Source organism: Vombatus ursinus, unplaced genomic scaffold, assembly GCF_900497805.2.
Source record: "Vombatus ursinus unplaced genomic scaffold, bare-nosed wombat genome assembly UNPS02014812.1, whole genome shotgun sequence".
Lineage (NCBI taxonomy): Eukaryota > Metazoa > Chordata > Mammalia > Diprotodontia > Vombatidae > Vombatus > Vombatus ursinus.
The window spans coordinates 28,425,644-28,449,364 of record NW_020954590.1 but is presented as its reverse complement, the minus strand read 5'-3'; positions in this window follow the sequence as shown (position 1 = coordinate 28,449,364).

Here is a 23,721-nt window from a genome sequence, read left to right as displayed (position 1 = left end):
TTTAACCTGCCTGCTGGGATGCTGTTCTTTGTTGGGAAATTTGGCATTTTTTTTTCTTTTTTGATTAAAGAGAGCAAGGAAAAAAATGTCTTAAACTACTGAATTAAATTTTGTGCCAAATTTCTGTAAATATATAATTCTTTTTTTGGGACTGGACTTGTGATTTCCTTGTTTGGAGAGAAAAAGCATCCTCTCTACCAGGGCAGATTTTGCAATTGCTATGCAACTTTCAGCCTTAGAGCCTGGCGATATTAAAGATTAGTTGATTTTACCCATAGCTAGTATGTGTCGGAGAGCAGTACTTGTACCTAAATCACACTGACTCCCAGGCCAGCTTTCTCAATTGCTAAGGTGCCTCTAACTATGATAATTAAAATATATTAGTAATACTTTGTTACTAAGGTCTTTCTAAGCCACTTAAACTGAATTACTGACATTATTTAATTCCTACAACAACCATATGAATTATTTAAGGGGTGGTTATTATCCTCATTTAACAGATTAGGAAACTGGAGACAGGTTAAAGTTAAATGACCTGCCTAAGGTCATTCAATGAGTCAGAAGAAGGAAGTACTACACTGGGCTCCAGGTTGCCATTCCAGTGAATGATGCACTAGTATAAATTGCCTTAGCAATTAAATTATATATTGTGTGTTTTTAAATGTTGCATAATACATTGTTGCATGATATATTTCAAACTGCAGAATATCTAAATGTAATCATTTTTTCCTGATCATAATTTAATATCCTTACAAAAGCTATGAAATATTTTTAGTTGATATTATTGGTCTTCTGTCAAATGCCTCAGGGTCATCTGTTTATCATCCTAGAGTATGAGAATTCCAGGTGTTACTGTTTAAGCTTCTTGCTTCAGTTAAATTTTGCCTTTGTCCCCTACTTTTAATACACATTAATTTTGAGAAAATTCACTTATGAAAGATATTTGGATTGATTCTAGAATTAAAGGGGGCTATATCAGATTGTGCACCGTCTTGGAAAGGGAGGTAGGGAGGGAGAGAAAAATTAAAAACTCAAAAGCTCATGGAAGTGATTGTTGATAAATCAAAATAAGTTAATAGAAAAATTTACAAAAGGCGGGGGGCTATCTTCCAAGATTTTATGTGCCATTCACAGTCATCAGATCACAGTTTTAGAGTTGGAAGGCACCTCAAAAGTTGTACAAACTAATGAACTAATTTGTATTAAGCTACTCAGAGAAAGACACTAAAAGTGTAAGGTAGTTTTATTATATTTTACAGGAGCTCTTCAAAAGCTTATTTCAGCGGTTATGAAGCTAAAAGTAGGAAACCCCCCCCGCCCCCGCCAAGTGTGATCAACTTTGTCTCCACATTTTTTGAATCTGTCCTGCTTTGACACTATCCTCATTTCCCTTATCACATGTTGCTTGGACCATTTCTCTCCCTCCAGTTTTTCCTTTTTTCTAGCCCATCCTTTACATAACTGACCAAATAATCTCCTTAATATTAAATGCTTAATAATGTCCTTACCCTGCTCTAAAACCTTCAGAGCCCCATACTTGTTGCCCATAAGATAAAGTACAGTCTTCTTAGCCTGGCCTTAAGGACTTCCACCATCTTCTACCTGCCTTTCTGGCCTTCACATCACTTCGTTCTACACAGTTTGTCACATATTTTATAATATAATATATTATATAATATAATAATAATATATGTTCTTCATTAAGCAGATATAGGTTAATAAAACATAAAGCAGAAGATTATTTGCCTGATAAAAGGGCTTATAAAATATTTTTCATTAGCAAGCTTCTTTAGTATATTTAAACTGTGGTTCTCTACATTTAACTTTTATATGCAGCATTTGAATTTGAATTTTTACTTAAAAAAAGCACCTTCACAAGTACAAGGTAAGAGAAGTGTGTGACTAGATGATGCATCTGAAAAAGGTCTCATGGTTTTAGTGGACTGCCAGCCCAGTGTAAGTCAAAAATGGGAAATAGGATCCAAAAAAGATACTGCAGTCTTAGGCTACATTAAGACAGATATAATATCAAAGAATAGGGAGGCAAGGGTGCTGCTCTACTCTGCTGGAGTCAGGCTACAGCTGGAGTATTATGTTCAGTTTTGCTTGATACATTTTAGGAACCTAAATAACTTTATAGAGGGACAACTAGGTTGGCCGAGGGGCCATAAGTTCATGCCATACAGATTACTTTAAGAAATTAGGAGTGGGGGCAGCGAGGTGGTGCAGTGGATAGAGCTCCGGCCTTGAACTTAGGTTCTCCTGACTCCAAACCTGACCTCAGACACTTGACGCTTACTAGCTATGTGACTTTGGAGTAAGTCACTTAACCCGGATTGCCTCACCAAAAAAAAAACAAAACAAAAAAACAAAACAGAAAGTAGGAGTGTTTAGCCTGAGAAAAAGAAGGTTTGAGGAGAGGGGGGACATGATGGCTTAATTCTTTGCTTCAGAGAGCATAGGGTGTTACACATATGCTTATACAGACTACAAAGATAAGCTTTAATTCTATGCAACAAACATTTATTAAGCTTCTTGTGCTATTTGGCTCTGGAGTTGCAGAACTAGGTTTAATGGGTGGGAGCTGCAAGAAGGCAATTTTAGGCTGCATGTAGGGGGAAAGTTCCTAACCACTAGAGCTAGCCAATAGTGGGCCAGTTTCCTTAGCAGGTAGTGAGTCTGCCCAGTGGTGGCCTTCAAACAGTTTGGAAGATCACTTTTCAGAAGTTTTCAGTTTTGGGTTAAAGTCCTCCACAGTCTAACCTCAGAATAAAATAAAAACCCTTCAACCTGACATTTAACCCTTCTTCAGTCTAGACTCCTTCCCCGACCCTCACTCTCCAATAGAATATTAGCTTTTTAAGGGTTCCTAGGATTGTACATTTACAACTTAAAGGAACTTTGAGAAGTCATCTAGTCCAACCCCTTTCAGTTTACAGATGAGGAACTGAGGCTGGAAGAGGTTAAGTTATTCGCCCAAGATCAAACAGGTAATAAGCAGAACTGAGACTCGTGGGTTGTTTTATTTTTTTGTCTCTAACTGCATTGCCTAGCGTAGCTCTTTGCACTAGAAAAGTAATTTGTTGAATAAAAGTACATCTTTGTAGGGTGCATAATACATGTGTAACTCCCTGTACTGTTTGAAGTAGAGAATGTATATATACAATAAATAAATAATATTAAAATATAGGAAAAAATAACCTGACATCACTTGGCAGAGATATATATATATGTATGTATGTATAAATGTTTATATGTTTGCTTGCCCATGGTATTAAAATAAGAGTAAAGAACTTTAATAAAGTCTAGGGCTATGAGGATATATTTTTAAATCTCTTCAGTTCTTTAAGCAGGACTACTCAGTAATTTTCTAATCTATGAATGCTTTTTGTACGAGTTTTATAAGAATTCAAATCACAGTATAAAGTTAAAACACTTTGGGATTTCAGTTTCTGTACTCTGGCCAACCGCTATTCTCACATGACTTTACTCATTGATTTATTCTCTGATAGTAGACAAAATGGAAATTAAATTAACGTCTTCCCCAAATGTAAATCCTTTCTATGCTAAAAACTTTCATTTTATGGGCAACTATAAAATAGGAGAAACATAATAATAGATATTTGATGTTTAGATTTTTATTAAACTGCATTTTATAAAATCACATATAACAAAATCTTTTAAATTTACTTTAGTGGGTCTACTGTAAATATTTAGTCTATGGCTGCTTAGCTCACTTAGTTAAAGCACTGTGCTAATGAGGCCAAGGTCATGGGTTTTATTCCCCCTGTGGGTGAGTTAACTTTGCTTTGTTCCATAGCTGGGGCCCTAACCCTCACCAGCTGTCTCACAAATGTAAACTCTTGACCATAAAGAGAACCACGTGTGAAATGTGAAAGGACCAATAGGATGACAGTGTCACAGAGACTATACAGAATCATTTCAAACAGAAATTGTTAGTATATTGTAGTAGAAAGAGTTCTGGATTTAAAGTAAAAAAAATCTTGGGCTCTTCTACTTGCTTACTTATCCCTTCCTTCCCCCTTGGCTTTCTTGGCATCACTTGGTTCTCTTTCTGTTCATTCTCCACCTCCTTTGCTATTATTGTGATTATCACCCCCTCCTCCCCTTTCAGCTTTGTTTTCGGCTTTCTTATCTCATCAGTTTCCATGAGTTCAGTTATCCTGCATATCTATTCTATTCAGGCAAAAATATCCAGCCTTCATCTCTCCTGAACTCCAGGTCCATATCTCCAACTGCCTGCTAAACATTTCTACCTAGATGTTTCATAGACACCTTAAAACAGTTCATTATCTTCTCCCCCAAAACTGCTTCTTTCCCTGATTTTCCTATATTTCTATTGGGAGCATTGGTATCCTTACAGTCACACATGTGCACAACTTTAGAGCCACACTTGACTCTTTACTTTCCCTTACGCTACCTATCTAGTCAGTTGCTAAGTCCTGTTCATTTTACCTCCGCATTGTCTCTCCCGTCCATTCCCACTTTTCTCATGTAGCTATTACCTATTTTAGGCCCTCATCACCTCACCTGGACCATTGCAATAGCCTTGCTTTTAGTCTCTTCCCCATTTTCAATCTGCCTTCACACACCAATTTAATATTCCTAAAGCACATTCCTAACTGCATAAGTATATGACTATGTCACTTCCATACTCATAAATCTTTAATTACTTTGAGAAAATACAAACTCTCTAGCCTGGTATTTAAAGCCTTTTACAATCTGGCTTCCATCTACCTTTCTAGCCATACTTCACATTGCTCCCCTTTATGTGCTCTACATCCTGCTTAAATTGGCCTACTAGGAGTTCATAAAACTTGATGTTTCACCTCCTTCCCTCATGCCTTTGCACAGTTTATACTCCGTGCTTCAGATACAGCTTCTTCATTTCTGCCTCTTAAAATCTCAATTCAGGTACCACCTCCTGCATGAACTCTTTCCTGATTCACCCGTACTTCATGCTTTCCTTTCAAAGTGTTTTAAATTTACTTTTGTTTACATGTTGCATTTCCCCCCTCTCTCCTTAGAATCAAAGCCCTTGAAGATGACAGCTATTGTTATTGTATTTTTATCCTCAAAGTTCCAGATGAGTACTAGGCAGTTAATAAATGGTTATTGAGTCAACTTACTACTTGTATGACATTAGGAAAGTCCATTTACCTCTGTAGACCTCAGTTTCTTCTTTTGCAAAACCAGGGGTTTGGCTCACTGTGGGCTGTTAGAAAAGAGGGAGGGGTTTATCTGGAAATACTGTGATGTCTAAACAGAAGATATCCAACTTTTAAAAATGGGGGTGGGGTGGCTCTATTCATCTCAAAGTTCCCTTTTAGCTCTAAATTTATGTTCCTAATTGTCTGTTGTTCTGAAGATTCATTAGATGGTTGCACCTTCATATCAGAAAAGAAAAAAATAATTCTATAGAGATGCCAACACTACTTCAGCCCCTAAAGATGAATTTTTACAAAATGTGGATGATCCAGAAAACACAGTGACTCCTGCTTTTACTTCAATTTTTGAAGAGGTCACCACTGATGTCAGACATAAAGAAATGACTGTCATAAATATGCCACTGGGCAGGAGAGTATGGATGGATAAACACATTGTAAACAATTCAAAGTACTTGCCCTATTGCACAGCTCATCTGTGATATCTTCATGTTTAAAGGACAACATGTTATTTTGATTGCTGAGAACTTTTAAATACAATAGGAAAGTCACTTTTTTTTTCCTATAAGGGTAATAGGGTGATAATTTAGAGTTTAAGAGTTTCTGTTATGTTGTGCAAAGTTGTTATGCCTCCCTGGTCATTAAAATAATGAGGCTCACTGAACAAGTACAATTCAAGTGCATGGCACATTTTTCTCCTTGATTTTGTAACCTAACTGCCAAAACATTGACTTTTAAACATCAGGATTTTCAATTCCTACTGGAAGAGTAAATAACCAAATTTATATTGCTTTGCATCACATGCTCAGGGTTACATTTATCTAAACTGTTGAGAAAAAGTGAAAAATGAGAGCACAGCAAGCTAGGGCTATGAGATAGAAAGTATCAATATATGTATTGACCCAATAACTACAACACGCTATTAGGTGTCACAGAACAAGAGAGTTGGGATAATGTTCCTTATTTATTACTGAATAAGTTTGAAGACTTACTATGAGGCACTAATTATACAAATGTCATCTTCAGTTTGACAGATAAGTTACAGCATACTGGAAGTTTGCAAAGGTGGCATATGTCAGACTTTTTGACGTCAAGGCTCTCAGATGAGTGGAGCCAATATTTTGGATGATAGAATCAGGAACCCAAAGATCTCAAGATTAAAAGGATAGGTCAGATAAGTGTAAAAGTCACTGCTTAAATTAAAAAAAAAATTGCTCAAATGCAACACAGGGGAATGGAAGAGCAAAAGATAGCTGGTTAGCAATTCGTCTGAAAGAACCCGAGTTTTTTGTTGGACACAATGCAACATGAATCACTGGTTTGATGGTAGCCAAGAAAACTAATTGGATCTTGAGCCACATTAATAAACTATAGTGACCAGAATGACAAAGTTCTTTAATTTTATTTTTAGTTTTCAACATTCACTTTTATAAGTTCTAAATTTTTCTCCACTCCCTCCTCCCCTAGATGGCATGGAACTTGATATGGGCTATACATGTGTGATCATATTAAACATTTCCACATTAGTCTTGTAAAAGAAGAATCAGAACAAAAGGGAGAAAACATTAGAAAGAAAATACACAAAAAAAGGGAAAATATTATTCTTCAATCTGCATAGTTCTTTCTCTGGATGTGGATAGCATTTTCCATCACGAGTCTTTTGGAATCATCGTAGATCATTGCATTGCTCAGAAGAGCAAAGTCTAACAAAGTTGGTCATTGTACAATGTTGCTGTTACTGTGTGTACTGTTCTGGTTCTGCTCACTTCACTCAACATCAGTTCATTCAAGTCTTTCCAGGTTTTTCTGAAGTTCACTTGCTCACATTTGTTATGGAACAATAGTATTCTACACAGAATGACAAAGTTCTTAAGTCCCCCTTATTCAACAACAAGAATTCATCTTCCTGTTGTCAGTAGATTTGACTAAACGTCTTGGATGTAAGAAACAGTTGCACATTTAAACTACCCAGAGAAAAGTTTCACAACATTCTTGTAGTCTGACAATCCTCACTGTCAAAGTTCTTATGTCTAACTTAATTCTTTCATGCTGCATTTTGTTGAGTTAAAGAGCAGCTGGTCACCAGCCTCCATATAATAACCCTTCACGTACTTGAGTACTATTATTAAGTCTCGTTTTAGTGTTCTATAATCCAGGCTGAAAAATCCCAACTCCTATTTTCTTACCCTTTAATCATCTTTGTGATTCTGTTTTGAACACTATCCACCTTCTATAAATCACTTAAATTGTGGAGCCCAATTCTGGATATAGTACTTTAGTAAAGAAAGTAACTTGCATTAAAAAACAAAAAACATTTTCTACATACTATACTATAGTACCTTTATTGTTCATTTACTTCATTTCTGCTCCCCCACCCCAATGTAAGGGCATTCCTACTTAAGGAATCACAAATTTTCAATAAACTAGATTATTCCTGTATGATATTAGTGAACTTTTGAACATTTATTTGTGTGTACCTGTTGAATGTGATGTCCAACACTCCTCTGATTGACTGAAATAAGTAGTTTTAATAGTTGCCAGATGAATTGCAGTTTTATCTGTCACATGAATTTTAGTAATTGTAATATCTCTTCCCTGGCCCCAATCCACCTTTCAGCTTTATTTCACATTACTTTCTTTTTTGCACAGTACACTCCAGTGAAATTGGCCTTCCTATTCCTCATCTCCATGCCTTTGTCCTGGCCAGCCATCATGCCTAGATTGTACTCCCTCCTTGATGCCTTCCCTTGGAATCATCTTCTACATTAAGCCTTTCCTGAGTTTTCCCTAGGTACCATAGTCTTTCTCCAGAAATTATCTTGATCCCTTTTTGTTTAATGTACCTATCTATATACATTTAAATTTACTTCCTCACCACCTTTTTGTCTGTTGTCTTGCTTACACTGTCTACACTGCATCTCCCCACCCCTTTCCAGTTCTGTAATCATAATCAGATCAACTTTGGCACTGCTCTGGAAGTTTTGTTGTTCCACTCCCCAGTTCCATTCAAAACTAACTTGCCAAACCAAAATACTCATCCCTGGCCACCACACCCCTTTTGTGTTGGGTCTCAGTCTCTCTCTCTCTCTCTCTCCCTCTCTCTCCCCCTCTCCTCACACCTTCCCCCCCCCCCCAGTTAGAATGCAAGCTTCTTGAGAGGGGGGCCTGATTTACTTTTGTCTTTGTATTCCCAGCTCTTAGCATAGTGCCTAGCAAACAGCAAGTACTTAATAAATACTTACTGATTGATTGAGGATGAAGTGGAGGTGAGGTTAAACATCTCAACATTTAGTAAGTGCTTAGTAAATAGAGAAAAGTTTGGTAAGATAGTTTAGCTAAGGTAATGTCTCTAGCCTTACTATCCAATAGGAAAGTATCACATACAAAAATAACTGATAAAAATAATACGTGCATAAGAAAGTGCAAAGTGTTATGAGGGAGGGTAAAAAGGGAGAAGGGAAAAGGTGATCACATTGGAAATCAGGAAAGACTCTCTGGAAAAGGAGTTTTAGTTGGGTTTTAAAGAACAGATAGAAATTCAAATAACAAATAGGGATAGGTAGTGTAGGAAGGTAGGTAGATCCATTGTCATTTTGAAAAGCAATTTGAAGCTGTCTTTTGAGTCATTATGCTTGTGTGTACCCTTTGACCTAGTAATAACTACAATTAGGTATATATCACAGAGATCAGAGAAAGGACCCATATTTGCAAAAATATTTGTAGCAGCACCATTTGTTAAAACAAAGAACTAGAAACATAATGAGTACCTATCAACTCTAAACATTTGAACAGAATTATGTATTAGAATAGTATGCCATAAAAAATGACAAAAGCTGCAGATTCAGAAAAGCCTTAAAGAGGTATATGAACTGATACAGAGTGAAATCAGCAAAACTAGGGAAACAATTTATACAATGACATCAATGAAGTAAAATAAAACAAACTTTGAAGATTTCTGAACTCTGATTAATGCAATGACCAATCATAACTTCAGAAAATTGATGATGAAATATGTTTCTCACTTCTTGGCAAATAAGCAATGTACTAGAAGTACAGAATGTGGCATAGATTTTCAGATATAGACAGTAGCATATTGATTTTTTTTCTCAACAAAGTTGTTTTAACAGAGCTGGGGGAGGAAGGTAGAAATTGTAGGTAGTGATAATGATGCAAAAAAAATTGATATCAGAAAGATATCAATAAAATTGTTTTTTAAAATCCACAGAAGAGAGGAGAAGAAAGTTCAGAATGTGACCCAGGTAAGTAGGACAGTTTTATTATCATGTCAAATTTGATAGACACTTAAAATTGCTAATTGTGTACAGAACAATAAGTAGTCCCAGTTGAGCTAGAAAATCAAGCATATGAAGGGAAGTAGCATGATATAAGACTGAGCAAAGAGAGTAGTTCAGATTGTGAAAGCTAAAGAATTTGAACTTAGTTGGCGTTTTACAACTATTGAAAGGTTCTGAGCAGGAGAATGAAGTGTGATCAGCAGGACAACTCTTAGCTATTATGACAACTAGAAAGATGGTAGTGGGAATAGAGAGGAGGGTATGAATACTACAGATAGGAAGGTAAAATTCAAAGGACTAACTAGCTAGTGAGGGGAAATATATTCATGTTTTCAGACATGGAAGGTTGGGTAAAATGATGCAATAGAGAAGTCAGAAGGAAATACATGTTTTGGGGAAAAGATGGTAAGTTCTGGTTGGGACATTTAAGAAAAGATGAAGGTCTGTAGCCTAAGAGAATTTAGGGCAGGAGATAGAGCTTTTGGAATCATCTATACAGGGTGATGGCTGAAGAAAGGAGCAAAATGGGGATTACCAGGGGAATATAAAGAGAGAAGAAAGAAAGGCTGAAGACAAAACCTTGAGTATCTACCATAGGAGGTTGGGAGGAGAATGGGCCAGAGCCACATCAGAGAAGGAGCTTTTAGAGATATAGAACCAGAAAAAGATAGGGACTGCAGCTAATCAAGAAGAGAGTATCCTGAAGGAGTGAATTGTAAAGAATGTCCAATGTTAGTAAGATAAAGGATGATGAAGGCAGAAAAATACTGTTGAATATAGCAACTCAGTGACCTTAGAACAGTTTCAGTCAAATAGGAATGGGAGGCAGATTGAAAGGATTTGAAGAGAAAGTGAACGGTGAGAAAGCAGAAGCATCAGGTATAATTTTCTCAAGAATTTTCCCAATAAAGGGGAGAAGAGATAGTTGGGGAGCAAACATTTGTTGTTGTTCAGTTGTGCCCAGCTCTTTGTGACCCCACTTGGGGTTTTCTTGGCAAAGATACTAGAGTAGTTTGCCATTTCTTTCTCCAGCTCATTTTATAAATAAGGACACTGAGGCGAACAAGGTTAAGTGACTTGTCCAGGGTCACACAAGTAGTATCTGAGGCCAGATTTGGACTCAGGTTTTTCTGACTTCCCGACTCCAGGCCTGGCAATCTATCCACTATGCCACGTAGCTGCCCCTGAACAAGCATTTATTAAGTACCTCTATATGTCAGGCAGTATGCTAGGTACTTAGATGGGGCATTAGGGTTTAGGGGAGACCTTTTTAGGATTAGAAAGATATGAATATGTTTATAAGGCCAATTGAATTTGTGAAAAAGGGGATGAACTGGTCATTCATTATTTTTAGTTACTCTTGGCACTTGGATAAGTGTTAATTTGCAGAGCTGCCCTACACACTCGGTTCTGAAATGACATCAGTTTTATTTCATGATGCCACCTGAAAAAAGTGCTCAGAGCATAATTTCAATATGACTTCAAAGTCAACTAAATAAAGGAAATGGTTGGAATTATGGACAGAATTTAGCTGCTGCTGAAAAAAACCCATCCCACAAAATGTCACCTGTTACCTTACAGCAGTATTACTAAACTGTTACATCGACAGCGTACTGTCAAATGTTGCATTCATGGATGAAAAACTAGAACACTGAAAAGACAGTGACAGCTTGGGAAAACTTACAGGTTGAGTTTGGTATAAATGATAGACCATAAAATAGAACTACATTCTTACCAGGTGAGGAGGGGGCAGGTTGGTTGGGGAGAAAGGAGGAGCAGCAACTGTCTAAACAGCCGCTGGCATGTCACATGGTCCTACAGTAATATCCAAATCAGATTCAGTTCTAGACAGGTTTATTACTGCTACGTCTATATCTTATGCAAGACAAAAGCCTTCAGATCTACATTTTAGAGTGCAATCATTCCAAAGATGTAAAAACAGTGTTGATTGCAACTTGGATGTACCAAATCAATCATGTAAATGGCATTGCATCTACACAAATCTTCCAGATCAGCACACCAAACTAACTAAATGTTTCACAGTTAGCTAAAGGGAATAAATAATAGCAAGGTAGAGGAATATCAAAACATGTAGTGAAACATAATTAGAATCAAAAGTGTCAACAAGGTTGGCAACAGACTGTTGACATGAATAATAAGAAATCTAGTGACTGTAGAGGTTATTATAAGCTATAGGGAAGGAAATAAGTATTTATATGGCACCTCCTATGTGCCAGGTGCTTTTTGCAAATGTTATCTCATTTGATCTTCACAATAACCCTAGGAGAGAAGTACTATTTTTATCCCCATTTTACAGTTGAGAAAACAGAAGGAAACTGAGGTTTAAGTGACTTACCCAGGGTCACACAGCTAGTGGCTGAGGGTTGATTTGAGCCCCTGACTCCAGGTCTAATGCTCTATCTACTTGTACTACCAGCTGCCTCCATTTTTTTTTTTTCATTAACTGCCTAGCTATGGCGAGGACAGCAAATCTGTTCTGTATTTCTAATGTTCCTTCATGCTCTTTGCTCTCTATATATGCTCTTTGCTATATGGTTATTTAAAGTTTGAACACAGCCTGAATAACAGTAGTTTCTAAGCATGAGAAATCATGAAAAATGTCCAAATAATACAAACATAGCTTGTTAATCTAATAAGGATTGTGTGGAGGAGGAAGATTTTTAAAACTTTAATATATTTTTAAAATATCTTCTTTTTTCCAGTTACATGTAAAATTTTTTAACATTTGTTTTCTTAAATTTTGAGTTCCAAATATACATTCTCCCTGCAATTTGATGTAGTACATGTATAGTCATACAAAACCAATTTCCATGTTAGTCATGTTGTAAGACAAAACAGACCAAAACCAAGAAAAATAAAGTTTAAAAAAAAAGTATGCATTGATCTGCAATCATATTCCGTTGTTTCTGGCTCTGGAGGTGGATGGCATTTTTTCATTACGAGTCCTTTGGAATTGTCTTGTATCATTGTATTGCCAAGAATTGCTGAGTCATTCATAACTGATCATTGTGCAATATTGCTGTTACTATGTACTATGTTTTCCTGGTTCTGCTCACCTCACTTTGCATCAGTTTTGTGTAAGTCCACGTTTTCTGAAATCCACATGCTCATCATTTCTTATAGCACAACAGTATTCTGTTACATTCATATACCACAACTTGTTCAGCCGTGCCTCAATTTAGATATCCCCTCAATTTCCAATTCTTTGCCACCACAAAAAGAGCTGCTATAAATATTTTTGTACATAAAGGTCCTTTTCGTTTTTCTTAAAAACCTCTTTGAGATACAGACCCAGTCATGCTATTGCTGGGTCAAAGGGTATGCACAGTTTTTTATAGCCTTTTGGACATTGTTCCAAATTGCTCTCCAGAATGGTTGGATCAGTTCACAGCTCCATTGTGTATTAGTGGAGAAGGAGTAAGATTTAACCCACTTCTAAATGATTTTTTTTATGACCTAGTAAAATATAAGTCTCTCTTAAGAAGAAAATCTACTTGAGCTTCTTCACTTCATGTGTGGTTGCTATAATTTGTGCTCCAAGACAGCAGCTGCTGTATTTGAAGGATAGGTAATGTTTTGGGCATTACTAGCTTGCTGACTAAGTATGCTCCAGTCTTTCAACCATTTTTGTAAAGAATTCCATTTCTTGTAAGAAAATAGTAAGACAGTAATGCAATCCTCTAAAATAAAAAAAAAAGACTATTAGTACTGTTATGTACTGTAGTACCCTTTTAATTCTAGTTATTGCACAGCTAAAATTCTTTAAGAAAAAATGAGTTGAGAGTGACAAAGGAATTATGTCACCATCTTTTCTGACATAGCAAATGTCTTTCAATTGAGATTAACTATTGAGTTTTACATTAGTTGGTTATATTTATAATCTAAATATTTCAAATGAATCTGTGATCTCATAAATATAGAGTTCCTTGCAACCATGCTGATCACAGTCCATTCATGCCTGCCTAATTCTGTATAACTCTTGTCCATGTTCACTTCTAAAAGTTTGCCACAGGGAGTCCACCCAAAGCTAGAAGCTTTTTTTGTTTCTCCCAACATGGCAAGGATTTTAGTGGACCACTCTGACTCTCCATTTGTTATCTCTTGCTATTGCCATGTGACTTTTTACCATCATACAATTCCTTGATCACTTTGTTCTTCTATAGCACTCTTTTTTGGTTATATGTTGTGGCCTGTTCATATCCGTTATGCACCTCCTCATTGTTGTCTGTGTATATTGAATACTGAGTGTGCGATATTCCGTCCTGATTTATCTGATGGTAGTGGTGTTTCATGACTTGCCAACATATAACAAAATTATAAAAAATGTAGACCTTTGCTTTCCTGTGAAATTTGGGAGTAGTAAAAGGACTTTGCAATCTCCCAAAAGCAATTCAGCCCATTCTTCTTCTTTCCAAGTCTGGAACTAGCCCATTATCAGTTTGTGCTATGTTCTAGATCTACATATTTTTGGACATACATTTTTTAGGATGTCCATCCAAATGCATATTGGAATCTGGATAGTTATGCATTCTTCATCCACTTAGTCTTTCCTTTGTGAATGGATAGGCCAAATTGCTGAATAATTCCAGATCTCTTCACGGAGGCTCTGCAATATCTTAGGGCTTGATGCAAATCAGCACAATTTTGTCCACAACACAGAAGCATCAGGAAGACCTCACCTATCCATAGTGAGTCCCTCCTCAACTTGGATTCTATACTGGATCTCTTTCATCACTGCAGAGAATACTTTTGGCAAAGAGACATTTCACCATTTTATACATAGCTTAGTGTTTATTTTCAGAGAATCATTGAATGGGGTTATTTCTGTTGTTACATCTTCCACAGAATTCTGAATGATCTTGTTGCCACAAAAGAGCCTGTAAGGCAGTATTTTGTTCTGCCAAATCAAGACGCACAGTGGCATTTTATATGCTATACATCTTTCAGTTGATTGTGAGATGGTAAAGATGTGATGCTTAGTTGAATAACCTTTTTGCAATCTCTATCCACTATCCCCCTCCTTCAGTTAACTTCATCTCTGAGTCCCTCAGTGCTCTCACAATTATGTCATCTGTAGCATGGACCTCCTCTCATACATTTGGTCCAATCCAGCTGCTCTCCCAGTCTTTTTTCTTGATGGTGCCATTTCTACCTTTACTATAGGCACCTGAGGGAATGTGATGTTAGGGTCCAAGTGTGGTAGTTCTGCTATCCTTAATGGAGTAAACAGTTCATTGAAATGGTTTTTTTTTTTTGCAAATCTTTCCTATTTTTCTTCTGTCCTCTTCCATTGATAATCCATTTCTTTCATGGAACCATTGTTTTCACCTAAATGCTTCTATACCGAGCATTAACAATGACTTCAAGCTGTCCTTTGTGCCTGTAGAAAGTTCAGAAAGAAAGAACAGCATGAAAACTTAGCATTTCCAACTCCTAGGCTCTAGAGATTTCTCCTTAGTTTGTTGTGATTTACTCCTTCAATGTAATTGGTTTTTTACCTAGGTTTTCATCCTTTCTATGATCTTATTTATTCTTAGATAGCTGTGGTTGCCCAATGTTCTATTTTTCCATTTGACTTGCCACATTTTGTAGTAATATCTTCAACAAATGCACTAAAAAAAAGCTTTTTATACAAAACTAAGAATGTAAAATAGCTGTAAACTCAGCCACCTGATAATTTTTTTTCTAAAAAGATAAAAGAATCCAATCAGCTAGTTGTCAAATATTCTAGATTCTACCCCCACAACATCTTTTGTGTCTTCTCTCTGCTCACACAGCCATCACCCTAGTTCAGATCTTCATTACCTCTCCCCTGGACTATTTTAATAGGCTTCTAATTGGTCACTCTTCTTCAAGTATCTCCCTGCTCCAATCTATCCTCTACATAGCTGCTAAAGTGATATTCCTAAAACATAGGTCTGACCACATCACTACCCAGCTGAAGAAATTCCAGTAGCCTCCTAATACCTTTGACATTTTGCCATCTGACTCCAGCCTACATTTCCAGATTTATTATATATTACTACCCATCATGCACTATAAATTCTGATCAAATTGGCTGTCCTTTACATCGCCCATTTCTATATCTTTGCACAAACTCTTTGTTATGGTCAGGGTGTGCTGGAACCATCTCCATCCAGCTCCCAAGACAGGCTGTTAAATTTAGTGTGCAAACATTTACACCTTGGGAATTGGGCTACAAATCAGAGCTTTATTTATTGTTTTGTTGATTGTCTAAATTTAAGAAAGTGATGAAGAAATTGTTAATAATAATGCAGATTTACATATATAACATGTATTAAATTGCTTACCATCTTAGGGACGGGAGTGGAGGAGAAGGAGGAAGGAAAAAATTTGGAACTCAAATTTTTTTATAAAGAGTGAATGTTTAAAATTGTCTTTACATGTAATTGAAAAATAAAATAGAATTTAAAAGAAAAAACAATAATAAAGCAGATTAAATTAAAAAGTCACACATATCCCTTTCCCACCAGAGAGCTGGTTGTTAAACATTTATCAATACTTCCTTGGGACTCACAGGCCTCTCTCCCTGCTTCTGTAATGGGTACTAAGGGATTACTGCATTTTCTTCATCTTAAAATCTTTTATCAGCTGAGGGTGTGTTCCTGGAAATGGTCAGGAGGGGCTCATCTCCACAAATACTGTTGTGAGCTACTCTCATTGCATTTGTATCCTGAGCTCTTAGCACAGTACCTTACACATAGTTATCACTTAGTAACTATTTAATTGATTGATTGATGATTGGTTGATTGATTGATTGCAAGGGAACTTAGGAATTGTCTTCTAGTCCAAGTATTTTATTCTACAGACAAGGAAATTGAAGTCTTTTGGGACAAAAGAAGATTTATTGAATTCTATGTAATTGAGATATAGTCTGATGGAACCCACATCTCATAGATTCACAGACCATTACAGCTAGAAGCTGTGTTGTCCAGTCTTCTAATTTTATAGAGGAGAAAACAGAGAAACTAGAGTTAGTGTCAGAGATGAGCATAGAACTCAGTCCTCTTGACTTCTAGGACAGTGCTCTTTTAGCCAGGTTGCTGAAATTTGACCTTCTGGGATATGGCCAATGATTACTTGGGGATACCATCCTTTCTTTGGGCACCCCATATAGCTCTCATGATTTGGGACTAACAGATAAGTGCCTATGCGCTCAGTGTTTTGGTTCCTGTGTCCTCAGTATTTTTATTTTGGTTCAAAGCTCCCCCAACCATCTAAGACGGTCTAGCAGCCTCCTCCAGTAGGGATTGGGGGACTGCATCTGCCCCAGCTTCTGGTAAGGTTGGATGTGCATGGAAAGAATACCATTGCTCAAAAGCCTGGGCTACCAGCAGTTACTGTGGGGCTGTGATTGGGCCAATGCCAGGCCTCTTACTCCACTGCCTAGTTCAGGGTTTAGTCACTTTGTCTAATGGCTCTATCCTTTCCCCTTCCTGGTCTGGAGAACTGTTATAGCAAGAGCTGAAGCCACAGTGAGTGAAATTTGGGTAAGAGTTCTTCTGTCTTTTAGGTTGTTTTCAGAACATCTACAGAAAGACAAAAGTTGAAGCAAACACATCAAAGACAGTGTGGTGTAATGGGAAGATGAGCTCTAGGACCTAGTTTGGCTGCTCACTGCTTTTGTGAACTTAAGTCTCTGAGCCTTAATTTCCTCATCTATAAAATGAGATATATGTGCAGATTATCTATCTAATGCATTTTATACAATGCTACTAACATTAATTTGTTTAAATTGTATTTCTATCTTCTAGCCAACTACCTTGCTAGCTTGACTAGAGACTTAACCCTTTTAGTTCTGGTACTCCCTCCCTGTATCTAGGCTTACTCTAGCCAAGCTTCACTTTCCTTCCAACTATCTTTCCCCAGCCACTTTGCTACCACTTGCATATCCTCAGCATCCTTCCTTTCCCCTCCTGTCATTACAATTCTGGAAGCATATTCAGATCAATATTGCCATTGGTATAGAAAAGGATATATATCTCAATCTACTCCCTGATGGCTACCTTCGCCAAACCTGTAACTTTTCCAAACCAAAATACCTCTTCCCTGGCTACAGCTCCCCTAGAAGAGTCTCCCCCATTAGAACTCCTCATTAGAATGACATCCATGAGCACTGCCCAGTCCTACTGGTGATATTCAGAACTGAAGTGACTATTGATGCTTCACAGAGACTCTAGTAGCAGCTTAACTCTTTTTCTGTCTTGGTCACATTCTCAGACATCCAAATGATTCAATTCAATAAATATTTACTAAGTGCCTACCAAGTACTAGGTTGGGCACACTGCTAGAATAATTGGAATTGGATAATTACATACTACTTTTTGTCCATGTTGTTTTCTAGTAAGAAATAAATCTTTTATGTTTTTAGTGTCTTTTGACGCTCTATTTACATGTTAAATGTGCTTAATGATGTGTTGTTTTTTTAAAAGTGTTTTTCTTTTGCTTTGTGGCCTCGAAACTGAAAAGTAGTTTAAAGCCTAAAGAAGCTGGCATTGAAGGTGAGGGGGGTGAAAAGGCAGCTATGCTCTGTAGTGGAGGTGAGAGGACTGATTCAGGATAGAAATGCCAGGGTCCTAGAGCTACTAATGGAAGAGAGAAAGGAAAAGGTCACACTTGGAGACCATATTTTCAGAAACAAAAATTGTATGGTCTGTCAAAGGATTTTTGTTATTGTTATAACTTAGTTATCACAGTCAATAGATTTCTGTCTTAGATATAAGGTAGGCTGCTTAATAGCAGCCTGAAGCAATAGGCCTTTTTAATTTTTTTTTTCTTAAGAATCGAAGTTGTGCTAGAGTTGGGGAAGTGTTAAAAGCAGCAGCTGGGAATTAGGAATGATCTAGAAGTGCCTTCCCATTATAAACTAAGGGCAAGGGGTAGATAATGTCTAGAAAAACCCCTAGGGGAAAGAGGGAAGATTCCCCCAAACCCAATCTACTCCGGGTTGACACCCAGAGAAAGAATGTCTTCTACTAAGCCCCACCCAACCACTGATTGTACTTACTAGAGCCCTAAGCTCATCCATATCCTTGGTGTGCCCCTAAAGGAAAACCATAGATAAATGGCTGAATAGACTTTGTGCTGTTACCCTCCTCCCCCAATTTTAATTCCACCCTCCCTCAAAAAAAACAAACCCACAAAGCTTTTACTATTACTATAGTTTAATTTGTTTCTGAAAGAGGACTCTCTGGCTTCTGAAAACTAAGAGAAATTTTCCTTGGCTTTGAAAAAGAAACAGGGCTTTCTCTGGAATCTTGTATGTGTAGGTACAGTGATGATCCTGGATTTTTGTTGGGGCCCTGTAGGTCAAAGGGCTGCTCCAACCAAACTTGTTTTCCTTATAACAAGCACATAAAATACTAGAGGTTTGTTAAAGGTGTAGTTTAGCTTGTGATATCTAACACTAAATTCACACCCACAAAGTAAGGCTGCTGTGGATACAAAAGATTTTCCATGGTATAAGATTCCATTCTACGAAAGTATGCATGCAGGTGAAGGACCAAATGCTATTCTAAAGCTGAAGGGGTTTCGGGACTGAATTTAAGCTTCTTGTGATCAAGATTGTTTAATTTCTTGTATTTGTATCTTCAGGCCTAGCACAGTGTCTGGCACATTGTAGGTACCTAATATGAATGCTTGTTGATTGAGTAAAAAAGCGTTACAGGAAAAGAAGCTATGTGTCAGGCTCTGTGCAAAAAGACAAAAATGAACCAGTCCCTGCCCAATGAAAAATTGTGAAGAACAGGTGGAAAAGATATCATCAAAGTTATTAGGTTAAAAAAAAGAGGGACAGTCAGGTATCAAGAGAGAAAAGTTACCCGTCTGCATGCTGTGAATATTTGTTTTCAGTTTTCATGTACATGTTAACCATTATTTCTTTCCTTTATTAGAATATAATATGTCTGTTATTTCCTTTGTAAATTCCCACAGCATGCAATGTCAGTATTTCTAAGGGAAAGCCCTCAGCACATCCAGTGGACACCCTTGGGAGTATTTTCCAAAGTTCATGGACAAAAGTAGCACATTTGCCCATTGGAGGGGTACTCATCGGGAGTCAAATATTGTGTATGAGAGACGTTATTCTATGAGAGATAGAGGTAAATGTATCTTCCCCCAGATAGTCATAGAATCATAAGAGCATAAGTTTAGAAGGGATCTTGGGGGTCATCGAGATGAGGAAACCCAACCCAAAAGGCCTGAAGGTGGTAAATTACAAAGTCAGCATTTGAACCTTATTCCTCTAACTCTAAATCCAGTCATGGGAAAAATCCTACCTTCTATTAACAGTCTTGATTCATTTAACTTGGAAAAGTGACTGCTAAATTATTTTAGACCAAGCTAAAATCTAACTTAGGACAATAGATGTTTAGAAATAGAAGAGACCTCTGAGGGGAAAATACATATACATTTAGAAGAGTATAAAAATCTTCTAAATTTAGAAAGAAAACTAAGGAGATAAGAAGGGGGAGAGGATAAAGGAGGGATCTTTAGAGGGGAGGGTGTGGGAATAGGTTAAAAGGGAGATAGAGAAGGGGGTTTAGATTTAGGGGAATGGGAGGATAAGGGAGGGATTGCTGGAGTGTGGGTGGGTTAAGTAATAGAAGGGTAAAGTAGCAGGGAAAAGTAAAATAGAAGAGTTAGGAGAGATAGGAAAAAAGAAATATGCATAAACATAAACACAAAGATTAGGACTAGAATCTCTTAGGGAAAGTATGTGTTTATATATCTATGTATGTATATATGTATGTGCGTATATGTATGAGTGTATGTATATATCAATACTTATACATAAATATGTCCAATATTTACTTGTAGCCTTGGGGTAGTGGGTGGGGGGAGGGAGGAGGAAAACAGAACGAAGTAAAAAGTGTCCATCTGAGAACAAAAGAAAACCTGCAAGGAAGCAAAGAAAAGATGGATAGCTTTCAACATAATGCACAGTATTTAATATATAGGCTTTCTTGAAATGAAAAGTTATTGCTGTATATTTTGAATCCTCTCCTATGTTCTGCTGTGCACATGATTTTTTTTTGTTTTTTCTTATTTTATATTTAAGTTTATAATGTTTCTTATTATGTATTTAAGTTTTAGTATTTGTCTAAAGTAAAAATTTTAAAAATAGAGATAAAAAATAGAAGAGCCCTCCTCTCTGAGGTTTTTCCTGATACCTGTGCTTCCTCACCCTCCAAACGTACCTTGAATTTATTTGACATATGTTGGACATATATCTATACTTATGTTATACAGATTATCGCACACACATACACACATACCCCAAACCCCATAGAGTGTAAGCTCCTTGCTGCAATGACTTTCTTTTTTGTCTTTGTATTCTCAGTAATTAGGACAGTACTTGGCACATTATAGAAATTTAATAAATCCTTATTGATTAATTAATTGATCTTTAAAATCACAAAGTTTCCACAATTGGAAGAGATCTCCAGGGTCATACAGTGTATCCCATATCTAAAAAGAATAATCTACTCCAAATAATTTTGCAGGTGAAGAATCTAAGAGCCAGAAATGAATGGCTTACCCAGTCACAAAGTAGTTAGAACCAGTTTAGTGCTCTTTTTTGGCTTCTACATGCTACATAGCTCTAATTTCTTAACAGGTGTTATCCCTTTTTTTAATGAAAAATTACAACTCAGCCTTTTTCAAGCAGTCTTAGTCATGCCAGTGACTCCAGGAATCTCTTAATTTTTGTAAATTTAAAATATTTTTCTATAGTTGTCATTAGTTATGAGGTTTACTTAAAGTCTTTATATTTTAGCCTATGTTTCTTTCCCTTGTTAGATTGTAAATTAAGATCAGCTATTCTATTCCATATTCCCATTGTAACTTCATATAATTTGTTAGTATAGTTATTAATTTAACATATGTATCTTGAGCATCTATTATTTGCTAAAAACAGTCACTGCAATCAAATAGTTTATAGTCTAATAGGGCTGGTAGCAAGTACACAGATGATTATAATACAAAGTAGAATGGAATGATTAATCAACAAACATTTATTAGGTGCTTACTATGTGCCAGGCACTATATTAGGCACTAGATTTATATATGTATATGTTTATATGTAAATGCATATTTAATTTGTATTATGTGTGTAGATACATGTATGCATACATAAATAAGACATTCCTGCCCACAAGGAGTTTACATTCTAATGTGATAGCCAGAGAAGGAAATTTTAGCCTAAATTAGAGGGATTGTAAGCAGAGCTGGCAATATGTTCATATGGGATAGTCCCTATTGACCTTTATGGAATGTGTAGCATGGTCTGGGGGGTGGATAAACTCAGTTCAGTCTTAAAGCAGGAGGCCCAAATCTGAGTGGGCTACCTAACCCTGGGGAGGTGTGGTGCCCCAGGGAAGGCAGTGAGTGCTTCTAAAGATGTCTATTCCAAATCTTTTCACCCCTTTTCTAAGCATTCCACCGCTGCCCCACCTTCTTAGCCGAGAACCTTGCCTCAGACTTCCTTGAAAAAAATTAGGTCCATCTCTAAGAGCTTCTTCTATCCTCCTCATCTCACATCGCTCAGGCATCCCTGTCTATTTTTTTGCTTTACTCCTGCCTCATGAAGAGGCAACCCTTCTCCTTGATAAGGCAAACCTGTATCCATCCCTTTCTGTCTTCCTCATTCTCTCTCTAATCTTTGTTCTATTCCTGTCTACTGTTTACTGCCTATATCTCTACAGCCTCAAAAAAAAACTCACTTGATCTGACCATCTCTGCTAACTATTGACCTTCCTATGTCTCGCCTCCCTTCTTGTCTTAACTCCTGGAGAAAGTGGTTTACACTAGATGTCTCCACTTCCTTGCCTCTCATTTGATTCTAAACCCTCTGCAATCTGGCTTCCATTCTCATGATTGAACTAAAACTGATCTCTTCAGAGTCATCAGTGATCTCTTAATTGCCAAATCTAATGACCTCTTCTCAATTGTCATTCTTCTTGACCTTTCTTCAGTCTTTTATGATGTTGATCATGATTCTTCTGCATACACTCTCCTCCCTACTTGACACAGTTTGTCCTCAGTCTCCTTTATTGGTTGTTTCTCAAGGTCACACCCACTAACTGTAGGTATCCCCCAAGGCTCTATCCTGGGCTTTCTGGTCTTTTTCCTTTTCATTATGTTGCTTGGTGATGTCATCAGCTCCAGTGGTTTCAATGATCACCTCTATGATATTATTCTCAGATCTTTTATGTCCAGCCCTAACCTACTATCACGAATCGCCAACTCTCTCTTGGACATTTTGAAGTGGATGTCCTGTAGGTACTTGGAGCTTAACATATTGAAAACTGAACTCATTATCTTCTCAACCCCATCTCAACCTTGCCCTCTTCTAACTTTCCTATTACTGTTGAGAGCACCACCATCGTCCTAGGCACCCAGGCTTGCAACTTAGGTATCATCTTGAACTCATTCTTTCTTACCTTTCTTATCCAGTCTGTTGCCAAGTCCTGTTTATGATACCTTTATAACATTTCTTGTATACACCTCTTTCTTCTGATATGTCCCCTCCAGGTGCAGGCCCTCATTACCTCATGCCTAGACTAATAGAGTAGCCTTCTGGTTAATCTCCCTGCCTCAAACCTCTTCCCACTCTAGTCCATACTCCAATCATTTGCCAAAATGATCTCTTCCTAAAGTGGAGGTCTGTCAACATCCCCCCCATCCCCTCCCTCCCTGCACTTCCCTACCCCCATCCCCCCACGCAGTAAACCAGTAAACTCCAGTGGCTCCCTATTACCTACAAGATCAAATATAAAATAAAATCCTCTGATTGGCTTTTGAACCCTTTCACAACCTAACCCCTTCTGATCTTTCTAGTCTTCTTATACTTTACTCCCCTCTACTTTCCAGTCCAGAGACTGGTGATTCCTTTTCACTGGCCATTCCCCCATGCTTGGAATACTCTCTATCTCTCTCTCTCTCTCTGTCTCTCTCCATCCCCCTTCTAATCTTAATCTAACTGGCTTCCTTCAAATCTCAGATTAATTCCACTTTCTACAAGAGGCCTTTCCCAGTCCCATGCCCAGTGCTAGTACCTGTTCTCTGGGATTACCTCCCATTTACACTGCATATGTCTTGTACGTATATAGTTTGCATGCTGTCTTCCCATTGCAGAATGTGAACTCTTTTAGGACTGGGACTGTATTTTTTACTTTCTTTGTATTCCCAGTGCTTGG